At 43.2% G+C, this 12998-nt stretch overlaps 1 long non-coding RNA gene across 1 annotated transcript; it reads right to left on the minus strand.

Annotated features, from left to right (window-relative positions):
- Positions 1-265: 265 nt before the first annotated feature.
- On the minus strand, positions 266-6162 carry LOC125915113 (uncharacterized). Its single transcript, XR_007455573.1, has 2 exons — positions 5780-6162; positions 266-508 (listed from the first exon to the last, which is right to left on the minus strand). It is a non-coding gene; the product is annotated as an uncharacterized LOC125915113 (long non-coding RNA).
- Between the last annotated feature and the right edge of the window lie 6836 nt (positions 6163-12998).

The following is a 12998-nucleotide window of genomic DNA, read 5'->3' on the forward strand; positions in this document are numbered from 1 at the left end:
TAATTTTTTAATGTGTGTTTATTTTTTGAGAGAGACCGACAGAACGTGAGCAGGGGAGGGGCAGAGAGAGAAGGAGACGCAGAATCCGAGGCAGGCTCCGGGCTCTGAGCTGTCAGCACAGAGCCCGACGCGGGGCTCGAACCCACGAACTGCGAGGTCGTGAGCTGAGCCGAAATGGGACGCTTAACCGACGGAGCCACCCAGGTGCTCCTTAAATGTTGCCTTTTAACTTGGTGTTAGTGTTAACTGCCTAGCACTCGCCACAAACATAAAACGACGTAGATTTATTATCACGCAGCTTCCAGGGCTCTGAAATCTGAATCGAGCCTTGTTGAGTTCCATGCTCAGAGGGCTCACGAGGCTGCAGCCAGGGGGTCCGCCGCAGCTTGGTTTGGTATCTTCATCCAGGTTGTTCATGGAAAGAAGTTTCTTACAGTCATAGGACTGAGGTTTCCGTTCTGTCAGCTGTCAGGAAACGCTCACTCTCACTAGGTCTTAGGTTGTCTTCCTGTAAGAAAAAGTCTGATGTGTTAGCACCGGGGACGAGAAAGTCCCCAGCCTCCTTCCTGCTGATGAGCTCTCCTCTGCCTCCTCCCCACACGTTAGTCCTTACAAACGACAGAATCTTGTTTTCAAATTTAAAAACTTTACATTTGCAGCCTGCGATCTTTTTTTTCCACAACAGAGTTTAATGCTTTGCCCGATTAATCCCCATACTCATCCCCGTACTGTCCATGTCAACATTTTTAAACCTCTCTGGATTCTGGATTAATTACCCACCGCTGCCTGACAAAGGACCCCCCCCAAATCCAACAGCAGAAGATCAGAAACACGCTTTGTGCCACACAGTTTCTGAGAGTCAGGAAGCCAGCAGTGGCTTGGCTGGGGGTTCCGGCCCAGGGTCATGCTGTCGGCCAGGGCCGCAGGCATCTGAAGGTTTGACTGGGGCTACTGTGTGGGCTTCCGAGAGTACTCCCTTAGATGTTGGCGGGAGGCTTTCCTGGTCACATGAGCCTCCCTGTAAAATAGGACTACGTGTGACATGGCAGATGGCTTCTCTGAAAGCAAAGGGGTCTGAGGGAGAACAAGTCCTACGTAAGAAATAAAGGATGTGAGCAAACAATCCAGACGGAAACCACAGAGCCTTTTACAACCTAATCTCGGCAGTGACATATCATCACCTCTGGCACAGTTCACTGGCCAGACGGACGAAGCCTGGTACACCGTGGGGGGCGACCCCCCAACCGGGAGCCAAGGAGCATTTGGGGCCATCTTGGAGGCCAGCTGCCATCCTCCCTGTGCCTCAGGATTCATCTGTAAAATGGGGTTAATGACACCCCAATAACTTAATCTGCATAAAAGCGGTTAGAAAAGGGGCTCCCGGATGGCTCAGTAGGTTGAGCGTCCAACTTCGGCTCAGGTCTTGATCTCGAGGTCCGTGAGTTCGAGCCCCGTGTCGGGCTCTGTGCTGACAGCTCGGAGCCTGGAACCTGCTTTGGATTCTGTGTCTCCTTTTCTCTCGGCCCCTGTCCCACTCATGCTCTGTCTCTGTCTCTCTCTCTCTCTCTCTGTCAAAAATAAATAAAACACTAAAAAAATAGTTTTTTTTAAAAGCATTTAGAATCATTTCTGGCACATAACAGGCACTAAATAAACATTACTTATTGTTATTATCACTATCAATCTTGTTCAGCTGGTAAGTTGAAGAATACAGGACCTATGAGCTTATAAAGAGCCTATAAAAATAAGTTTAGACAAGAATAAAAATTATAGGCACCAAAATATGAAAAAAAAAACTGCAAAATTAGGACTAATATATGCCAGACCTCTACTCTTGGCTGTGAGCTTGTAGGAGGTCACCCTGCCATGAGAGTGACTAGAAAAACTGGCTAAGCATTTTTAAAAATTCTGTTTGAAGGGCTTCAGAGAAATACCAAACAGCTGAGACCCGAGGGACCGTGATCCCAAAGAGAAGTGAACTCACTGAGGTGAGCTTAAAGTTCTCTACCGTTTTTCCCCTCCACGTATCTGCTAGTGCTTAAGAAATAGCAATGGAGAGGCTGAGACCTAACCTTAAGGCATCTCAATATGCGTTAGGATGACCTGAGTCCACTCTCATTGCCTCCTAGAAACTAAACTCCCTGAAGAAAAGAAGACAGCAGCCAGAGCCTCTACAACAGTTTACAAACAATATGTAGTTATTTGATGAAAAATTGCCAAACATACTAGGAGGCAGGATGAAAAAAAAAAAAAAAAGAAAAACAACTGGACAGACTCACAGGTAATCCAGATATTGGAGTTATCCAAGGTGAACTTAAAAATGACTGTGATTCTCATGTGCAAGAAAATAGAACTTTCTAGAAAGAATTCTAATCCAAGAGAATTTAACCAAGGAGCTACACTCCCTGCGTTTAATAAACCCAACAGAAAGTCTAGAGGTGGAAATCACGATAGCTAAAATTAAGAACTTAATACATGGATTTGTCAGATTCGACACAGCTAAAAAGAGGACTGACGATCTGGAGAGTATGGGGGTAGAAAATATCCAGTCCGAAAATGTCTGGAAAAGGAGAACGATGGAGAAAAGGGAAAAGGCAGTGTCTGAGAAGATAATGGCTGAGAATGTGACAAAACTGCCAAGGATATCAGGGGACACACTCAAGATGTGCTGTGAACCACAAGCAGAATTAAAGACAAAAACACACCATAAAATAACTGTTGAAAGATGAGAGAAAAATCTTAAAAGCATCTAGAGAGATTAGATATAAATATAGATATAGATGATATAGATATAGATAGACATCCATGTATATATATATTCACACACACGTGCACCTTCACATTATGTCACCCAGGCAAGTGCATCGCAACCAAACTCTTCGTTCTATTTCACTCATATTAGATGGGAATTGAGTACGCCAACTGGTATGAAGTCTACACCCTGCCAAGATTCAAATCCATGTTGGTAAACCCTGAATCCACTGCTGTCTCTGGACGAGCAGACAAGCCACTTCCCTGCAAGCCTCATTCCCTCTCTGTTCCCCACCTCCTCGCCCGTCAGTTGTCCATCGCCCAAGATTATTACAAAAAGTAAAGTTACTTTTTACGAAAAGTAAAGTTACCCAACACATGAAAGTGTTGGGTCAGCTGTAATTCATGCTGAAAAGGTAAGATTCCTCTGCTCCAGGAAGCCCTCCCTGATACGGCACCTCTAGAATCACTCTTGCGGTTTAGGACTCCTCCATGGTGCTCCCATCGTATGTATTCTCCCCATTTCTGCAGCTTTGTACTGACATTGTCTTCAGTGCCCAGCCCTCCCCACTAAAAGAGAAGCCAAAGTGGCAGGGTAAAGCCTTAAGTCTATATTCACAGTATCCAAACATAATTTGTAAATTCAATGCGGGCTGACCAAGTTATAACGTGGTGGCCCCAAAGAGTTCACAGCTCTAAAATTTCTGGGCGATTACTCCGATTTAGGCACTAGGCTGAGAGTCTGCAAGCATTTTCTCATGTGATCTCCACAACAGCCTAACGGGGATACTATTATTATACCCATTTGATGGATGAAAAAAACACTTCGGCTTAAAAAAATGAAGTAGGACACACAGCGTCAGCTAGCTAGGAGGCTGAGGAGGCGGGATTGGAGTCCGTGCCCATCAGACATTACTCTTAATCCTGTTCTGCCCCCTGTTGTGGGCCAGCCCCTGTGACCTTCTGGGAAGAGTACGTCCTCCCGTGGAGATGGGTCCTGTATGGGGCCACATACAACTCGGACGGCCCAGAGAGAGGGACTGACCAGGACCTCTCCCAGCTGCCAGCCGCAGGGGCTGTGAGAATGCACGGGAACTCAGAGCCTAAGGCCCTCGACATGAGCTCCCCTCATGCCATCCTAAAAAAGAGAAATCAAAAGCCCGTCTCTTGGTCCAAAGCTTAAGGTTAAAGAAAAAAATCCCTAGCCACAGGTAGTTAAGTGATTATAAACTGTAAAAATAAATCAGCCTGATATAATTGCTCGGAGGAAAAAGATGACCAACATATTTAAAATGTCCATCGTGCCCCCTCTCCCATCTCCATTTGGCTTCCTCTAATTACCTTCACATTTCATTTCCATCAGCAAGATGACCTGTATTTCCTTCGAGAAGTGCTGAGGAGGGGGCCTGGCTGAGGAGCAAGGCCCCTGGTGATAAATCAGGCTCGCCATTAGGAGTGAAGTGCTCATCTCGGCAGCGCTAAATGCAGGATTTATAAAGATGTCTCCACCATCCAGCCCAATTGTGGACACCATAATAAATTCATGAACGGGTGCCAGGGTAGCGCACTTCATTATGTGCGGGGCTCCTGGCCATTAATCTAGCCGGGCGGCGGGCAGGATTCCTGGGGAAGGGAGACAAATTTATGCGGCCCAAACTTACTCATTCCATTATGGATTTAATCGGCCCAGGCTCCAGGCTGCACCGAGGCGAGGGGACCATTTTTTACACTTTGGATCAAGTGTTTGTAACTCCCCGTTGTGTCCTATTTCTTCCACAATAACGCCCTAATTTTATCCTTCACACCGCTCGCAGGGAAAGTCTTCTAGAGACCGTCATTGCTGCCACTTACGCCGGATAAAATATTTATACAATCAATTGACAGAGAGCATTTTCCCTTTAAATGTCCTATTAACATGGAAATGCTCATATGCAAAATGGGCCCAGGAGCCTCTCTAGACTCTTAACCCTTTACTTCGCCACAGAAAAGTTTGGCCCAGGGCACGGAGAAGACACAAAAGCACGAGTCACACCCATTGAGGTTGTTGCCTCCGTCTTCTTGGGTGTTACATGCACGCGTGATGTGTGTTCAACGTGTTTGCCCACGCACGCTCCGCCATTTCTACCAAGAGGGATTAGGTAGCAATTCCTTCGGCCTCTCCTTAGAACTAAACTCCAGGGATCGTCCAGAAGCTGCCAGATCCACACCACTCCTGTAGTGCCCTGCTAAAATGAAAACTTCTCAGTTTCCTAGTGCCTACAGCAAGACTTGCAAATCCTTGGCATGTGGACCACCACCTCCTGCACACGAGACACCGTACTTTTTCTCTAGCTAAGCCCAGATGAGGCCTCAGAATCCCTCTCAACACAGGCAGATAAGGCCAATCAATCTCCACTGAGAAGGATGACAATCGCATCACTTATGTAGCGCTTACGATGAGCAGGCAGCATGCTCCGTGATTTACGTGTAGTGACTCATTTAATCTCCACGACAACCCTACAGGGTACGTACCGGCATCGCTCCCACGTTACAGACGGGCTGGGGAACAATGAGGTGGATAGATATGACCGGAAGTGCACGACCAGTGAACGGTACATTCCTAGCCCCCACAAACTCTGGAGCGCGGCACTGGAGGCCTTCCGTGATTCACTACACTCTGTTCCCCAAGTATAGCACTGATGTTGCTAAACAGACTGATCCTAAGGAGTCATCCAAAGGGAGAGGTAGGACCCTCATGGCCTGAGTGAACCGGCCACATCCTTCACACCAGTAGACTACCAGCAGGTGCAATGAGGCCTGATCTTCGGACACATGGGCCCTTTTGACCTGAGACCCAATTCCGACCCCGAGGTGACAAGAGTCTTTGGGCTGTTCAGTCAATTGCGAGACCCCACGAGAGCAAAACCAACCCCTTCCGCAAACACGTATGAGACCTACTATGCGTCAGGTCCTGTGCAAAGCCTGCACCATGCTGGGGGTGGAGACAGGAGAGGGAATAAGGCCTGCCCGTTTCCTTTGAGGAACGTACCGTTTTTCACAGCAATAAATGGCAACGAAGGGGGTGCCTGGCGGGCTCAGCTGATAGAGGATGCGACTCTTGATTTGAAGGTTGTGAGTTCGAGCCCCACACTGGGTGTAGACGTTACTTTTAAAAAATAAAATAAAATAAGATAGACAATAAAATAAGCTCTATAAAACCTGTGCACATGCCATGGGTACACAGAGCAGGAATGAGGACACAGGAGCAAAGTTCGCAGAGGGAAGATGACAACATTTAAGTGAAGCTTCAAAGATAAGCAGGATTTCACCGGGTACACTGTGCAATGGGCAAGCACAACAGAGGCATTCCAGGCACCGGTCACGGCACAAGCAAAGGCATGCCGAGGCCATGTAGCATCATCTGCTTGGGAATGGTAAACAGAAAGAGGCTCACAAGAGCTTCTAGAACCTTCACCTATGACTCCCAGCCCTAGAACTCGGTGTTTGTCTGTTCACATGAAGCTCCTAGTGGTGTGGGGGAAGGATGTGGAGACAAGAAGAACCCTGTAAACATGCAGACCAGGAAACAGAACTCAGAGGGAGGAGACGGTGCCCCCATCTGGATGCACCGGAGCCCTTAAAGATAAAAGTCAGCTAGAGTTGTGACTTAGCGTGGGCCAGACTGAAACGGAGCACACCAATGTGCCACTCGCTTGGACTGCGAATGGCATTTGAGACCCGTGTGCTGGCGAAGAGAGAGCTGGACAGAGATATTCAACACCTCCTTGTGTCTGGAGAGAGCTTTCTCAAGAAATGGGGGAAAAGCCAACATTGCGGGTGACCACAACCTACTGAGAAGGGAAAGAGACCAACACCCTGAAGAGGCAAAGGATGAGCAGGACTTTGAAAACACAATCCCCAAGAAGGAGATAACGACTCTAGGGAACTCTTGGGGGCCCTGAAGAGCATCCACCAAGAAACGATTTCCATGAAACTGGTATACCAAGCTCTAAGAGGGATGAGACTCACACCAACAGAGTGAGATACAAGTAAATGCAAATGGGATCCAGAAGAACCGTAAGGAAACAGAAATGTGCTGACAAAATCGAAATCTGGATTTCATGCAGGAAAGGGCAGAATCAATAGGTGATCATCAAGTCACGGGATGGAGAACAGGCTAGAGAAACTCTCCAGAATGTAGAAGAAAGGAAAAGGTCGTTGATAATGATGCAAGGAGAGGGAGAAGTGTGGAGAAAATACAAGGACGGGTGAAGGGAATTGTCTCTACTTTTTTGGTTATAATTTGTTAGTGGGTGCGGTAGTGCTTAAACCCCTATAATCTAAATAGTTTGCCATAAAAAAAAACGATTCCTCGGGGTTGCGTTGCTATCCATGGTATGTAGGTACAAGCCCATGCAGAGCTGGGCCAGAAGAGAGGTGAATGGTTATCACCCCTCAAAATCATTAGTCTTCTCTCCAATGTCCAAAGTTGAGCATTGGTTACCTATTGTGAGGTATCCAACTATTCGCAAATTAGGTGACTTTAAAAACCACTTTACGGGGGTACCTGGGTGGCTCAGTTGGTTAAGCGTCCGGCTCTTGATTTGGGCTCAGGTCGTCACCTCATCGTTCGTGAGATCAAGCCCCACATGGTGCCCAGTGCTGACAGGGAGGAGCCTGCTTGGGATTCTCCCTCCTTCCCGCTCTCTCTGCCCTTCCCCTCCTTGCACTCTTTCCCTCTCTCAAAATAAGTAAGTAAACTTTAATAAATAAATAAACAAACAAAAAAATAAATACATAAAGTCACTTTAGCTTGCTCAGGATTCTGTGAGAAGGATGTAGACAGGGCTCAGCTGGACGGTTCATCTCTGAGTCACATGGTGTCAGCTGGGCTAGAGGATTCATTTTCAAAATGCTTCTCCACTCCCGCATAGGCACCCTGGTGAATGGCTGGAGGACTGGGCTCAATGGGGTCCCTTTCACTCTCCATGTAGCTCCAGCTTTGTCCACGTGGAGCAGAGAAGTCATACTTCTTACGTGGCCGCTTAGGGTACCAAAAGCGAGGGCTCCGAGGGACAGGAAGTAGAAGTTGCCTGGGCTCAGAAACCGGCACAGAGAATCTTCTGCCCAATTCTACTGGTCCGGCAGTCAGAGAGCCCACCCAGGTCCAAGAGAAGAAGACACAGGACCCCAGCTCTCCATGGGAGGAGCGTCAAAACTCACAGACATCTTTAATCTGCCACAGTTTATTATATGTGACACTCTCTTCTCTTAGGAGATTCCTAAAGGAAAATGATGCAAGGAAGATGATAAATGTGGAAAACGTACATGCTTCTTTCCCAGGAAATCCCTCAGTCCTTCGTGAAAATAGACCCCTGGCACGTGCCTCCCTGAAGCTCGCCAGACTTGTCTGAACCCTCAGGAGCCTGTGGTTCAAGCTCAAGTTAGAGCTCTTTCTTGAAAGTTTAACAGTAAAACCTTAACTTTGTTTTTAGGAAAGAAAGAAAACTTTCCAAATCCTAAGAGAAGAGAACAGGAAGAAGAGAGAAAAACAAAACAAAGCCTATGAGGATTATATTGGAAGATCAATGAACACGTCATTTAAAATGGAAAACACGGGGCGCCTGGGTGGCTCCGTCGGTTAAGCGTTGGACTCTTGATGTCTGCTCAGATTATGATCTCATGATTCATGGGATTGAGCCCTACGCTAACAGCTGGGAGCCTGCTTGGGACTCTTTCTCTCCCTCTCTCTCTGCCCCTCCCCTGCTTGTGCTCACACATGCTCTCTCTCTTTGTCACAAAATAAATAACCTTTAAAAAAGAACATTAAAAATTTTTTTAATGTTTTATTTACCTTTGAGAGAGAGAGAGAGAGAGAGAGACAAAGTGCAAGCAGGGGGAGGGGCAGAGAGAGGGAGACACAGAATCTGAAGCAGGCTCCAGGCTCTGAGCTGTCGGCACAGAGCCCGACGCGGGGCTCGAACCCACGAACCCATTTCCACCTGAGTGGAAGTCAGGTGCTTAACTGACTGGAGCCATCCAGGTGCCCCCCAAAAAGAGAACACCCCAAAAAAGTATATAAATAAAATGGAAAACACAAAATAAAATAAATGTGAACATACACATTAGCTCTGAAAGTAAATTCACGTTCCCCAGACAATACCAACCTACGAGGGGTGGAAATAGGGCCCTAGATATAGTAATTACCCCTGTGTTTCTCTTGCCTCCGTGTGCAGGGTCCTAGGTTCCAAATATGTACCCTTCAACTTGCCAAGTTGAATTTCCTCGGAGTAAAAGTAAAACTTGACTACATTCTACTTCCATGAACCTATAAAAAAATGAGAGGCCTATAAAAAAATGAGAATAAGGGGTCTAAAAAAAGGCATTGAAAAAGGACAGATTCACACACAAAGAAAGGAAAAAATAATCCAAGTCTTGGAATGAAAGAAGGTCATTTACTTAGGACAAGAATAAAATCTCCAATGAAGATATCATAAAGCTCTGTATGAACCTTCAAGATATTTAAATGTTTTGGAAATGTACACAGGACCCAAAAGAGATGCATTTGTGAGAAGGTTAACGACCCTCAGCTGCCTTCAATACATCAACTGAGAAAACAAGAAACTAAGACTAAAGATATATAGTGTATCCAACTTTGTTCCCTATAAATACTTTTTCAAGTGTTAGTACAACGTTTTCAAAAGCTTTCCACGTACTGCACTGTCGAGAAAATCTCGATGAGAAAGAAAAGTTTACAGGCCAAATTCCCCGATAGAACTAAACCAAATGGCAACAGTTCTAACAGCCACAAAGAAAATACTAGAAACGTGGATAATAAATAAATAAGTAAAAAAATTCTCATAAATAGTTATTGAGTCAAAAGGGAAATAAAAACCTCAGTTACAGACTATTTAGACAACAATAAAATGAGAACAAAACAACGCTTTGTCAGAGCTCATGGACCACTGCCAAAGTTACACTTAGGGAAAAGAAATGCAAAGCAATAAGTTGTTTTATTATTAAACAAGAAAGAATCACAATAAATGAATTAAATGTTTGTTTCCAGAATTTAACAAATGAACAACAAAACAAGCCGAAGGAAAGCTGGGTACAAATTAAATGGATAAAAACAGAAAAGAGAAGGCGCAGTATAAATGCGTAAGGTGACTCATTAAAGCTGTAAGAAAACAGACTTTATGCCGGCCAATTCAACAATAAAAAGGAAAGCAAGAATAAGCTCAAATAAAACTGGAAACGAGCGAGGGAAAGTAATAAGAGATAAGAGCTTTTTTACATGAAATAATGAAAAAAAATTACAAAATAAAATAATGAAGTCCTTTCCAAGTATAAAATAAAAGAAGAGGGGCACCTGGTTAAGCGTTCGACTTCAGCTTGGGTCACGATCTGGTGGTTCATGGGTTGGAGCCACGCATCTGGCTCTGGGCTGACAGCTCAGAGCCTGGAGCCTGCTTCGGATTCTGTGTCTCCCTCTCTGTCTCCCTCTCTCTCTGCTCCTCCCCCACTCATGCTCTGTTTCTCTCTCTCTTTCAAAAATAAATAAACTTTACAAAAAAAAAAGTAAAAGAAGAAAGCATAAAGGAAAAAAAATTAATAGACTACATAAATAAGAAAAGTTTCCGTAATCTCCAGAAATTAAAAATCAAAAGCATACAGCAATCTAGGAAAAAATATTTTCAATCTATACAGTTGACAGATCATCTAAATTAATAAGGGTAATATGAGCACCCTGTAGAAATGGGGGCAGAATATGAATAGGCAACTCAGAGAATTAGAACTATAAATGCCCAATACATATGTAAAAAAATGTTTAATCTAAATAATAACAAAAAGATGAAAAAAAACAAAACAAGCCAGATATTTGAAAGGTAATAGCCAGAGTTGGTAAAGGTATAGATAGGCAAACTGGCTTGGAAATAAGGACCAAAAAGGCTTAAAATATTCATAACCTTTGACTTACCAACTCTCTTTCTAAAAATATATACTGAGAAAATAACCACATATTGTATACATGTTTACAAAGCTATATAATTCTAGTGTTATTCATAAGAAAAAGTAGAATTAACTAATTTCTAACAATAAGAAATTAGATAAATAACTTACAGTAAATCCATAGCATAAAATATTATGTAATGCTTAAATCACATTTTTTGAAAAATAATGACAAAATTTCAGGTTTTATTAAACAAATTATAGAACCAGCTAGACAGATATAAAGTTTATAAACCAAAATGTTAAAAGGAGCTTGAAATCCATGTGATTTTTATTTTTAAAATTTGCTTTACTATATTTTCAAGTGTTCTAAAATTAACACATATGTATCCTTGGAATCAAGTTAAATTCAATATTAAATAATTTTTTCTGAAAAATCTCAGTGCAATGGACAGTTTCTAAGAAAATGTAATTGATCAAAATTGATTTGAGGCATTTCAAAACTATCAAAAATTGCCTTTGAATAAATCTTCAGAGCTAGCCTGTCTAATATGAATACTTTCTTGGGGTTCCTGAGTGGCTCAGTCAGTTAAGCATCTGGCTGTTGGTTTTAGCTCGGGTCATGATCTCATGGTGTGTGGGTTCGAGCCCCACATTGGGCTCCGTGCTTACAGCACGGAGTCTGCTTGAGATCCTCTCTCTCCCTCTCTCTCTGCCCCTCCCCCCCCAGCTCACTCTCTCTGTCTCTCTCTCAAAAATAAATAAATAAACAAAAAAATTAAAAACATGAATACTTTCACCCTCCCAGGGGGTCAGATTACCTCCATACTAATCATCTTTCCAAAGTTAGAGAAAGTTAAAAAGCTTCCTGATTCATTTTACACTACAGAAAAATATGACAAAGATAACACAGAAATCTATAGCCCAATCGTACTTACAAATATGGGCTTTTAAATGTTTTCTAAAAAAAAAAAAAAAAAAGAAAAAAGAAAAAAAAAAACACTTAACAAATTGAAACCAGCAGTGTGTTTAAAATACAGCTAACCAAATATGATTCCAAAATATTAGTTATCTGCGGAACTGAACAATGGGTTTAAATTAGTAACATTATTAAGACAGAAATTTACATGAGTAAATCAAAGGATAAGACCATCCAATCATTTCAATAGATTCCAAATAGGAATTGGATCAAATTCAACCTCCAGTTCTTAGTAACCTAGAAAGAGAAGCATACTTCTTTACTGTGTTAAAGTCTGGGATAGTAGTTAAAAACACGTGTTCTGGCATCGAAGCTCATGGATATGAATCCTGACTTTCTCAACTTGCTAGAGACAAACAGTATAATCTCGGTTATGTTGGAAGGTCTAGCCTTCATCAGGCTTTTGTTTTTTTGTTTTTTGTTTTTCTTGCAGATGGCATGATGTCAGCCTGGAATATCTGAGAGAAAAACAGACAAGACACTCTTGAGATAGAAGTATTTGAGGCCCGGGGAAAGACATCAATTCACTCTGCATGGAACATCCCTTTCTATTGTTTGGAAACTTAAGAAAAGATTTTTTTTAATGATGAACAAGTATAATCTGTTCTGTTAAAAAGAAAGGTAGAGGGGCGCCTGGGTGGCGCAGTCGGTTAAGCGTCCGACTTCAGCTCAGGTCACGATCTCGCGGTCCGTGAGTTCGAGCCCCGCCTCGGGCTCTGGGCTGAGGGCTCAGAGCCTGGAGCCTGCTTCCGATTCTGTGTCTCCTTCTCTCTCTGCCCCTCCCCCCTTCATGCTCTGTCTCTGTCTGTCTCAAAAATAAATAAAAATGTTAAAAAAAAAATTAAAAAAAAAAAATAAAAAGAAAGGTAGAACCATATTGGGACAGCCAACAGCAGGTTTTCAGGATAACGTCTAGAATTTGGAGATTTTAAATTAAAGAGGACAAGTTCATAATTTAGACTAAAAATTAGGATTTTTAAATTAAAGAGGACAAGTTCATAATTTAGACTAAAAATTAGGCTATATGAAAGGATATGATTGTGTGGCATTTTCTGCTGAGCAATTTAGTGGAAAACTGTGTGTGTGTGTGTGCACGTGTGTATCTTTGTGTGTGCATGCATGCACGTGTGAGTGTGTGTGTGTGTGTGTGTGTGTGTGTGTGTGTCAGTGTGGATAAGGATTGGGCAAGTGTAAATAAAACAAGGGTGGGCATGAGTTAAAAATTTTTAAAGCTAGAAGATGGATATACGTGTGAGTTCGTTATACATTCTCTATAAAGAGTTAAAAAATGAAAGACTATGACTTTAGAGAAAAACTAAGAGTGTATAAATTATAGCTC

This window comes from Panthera uncia (genome assembly GCF_023721935.1).
Source record: "Panthera uncia isolate 11264 chromosome E2 unlocalized genomic scaffold, Puncia_PCG_1.0 HiC_scaffold_19, whole genome shotgun sequence".
NCBI lineage: Eukaryota > Metazoa > Chordata > Mammalia > Carnivora > Felidae > Panthera > Panthera uncia.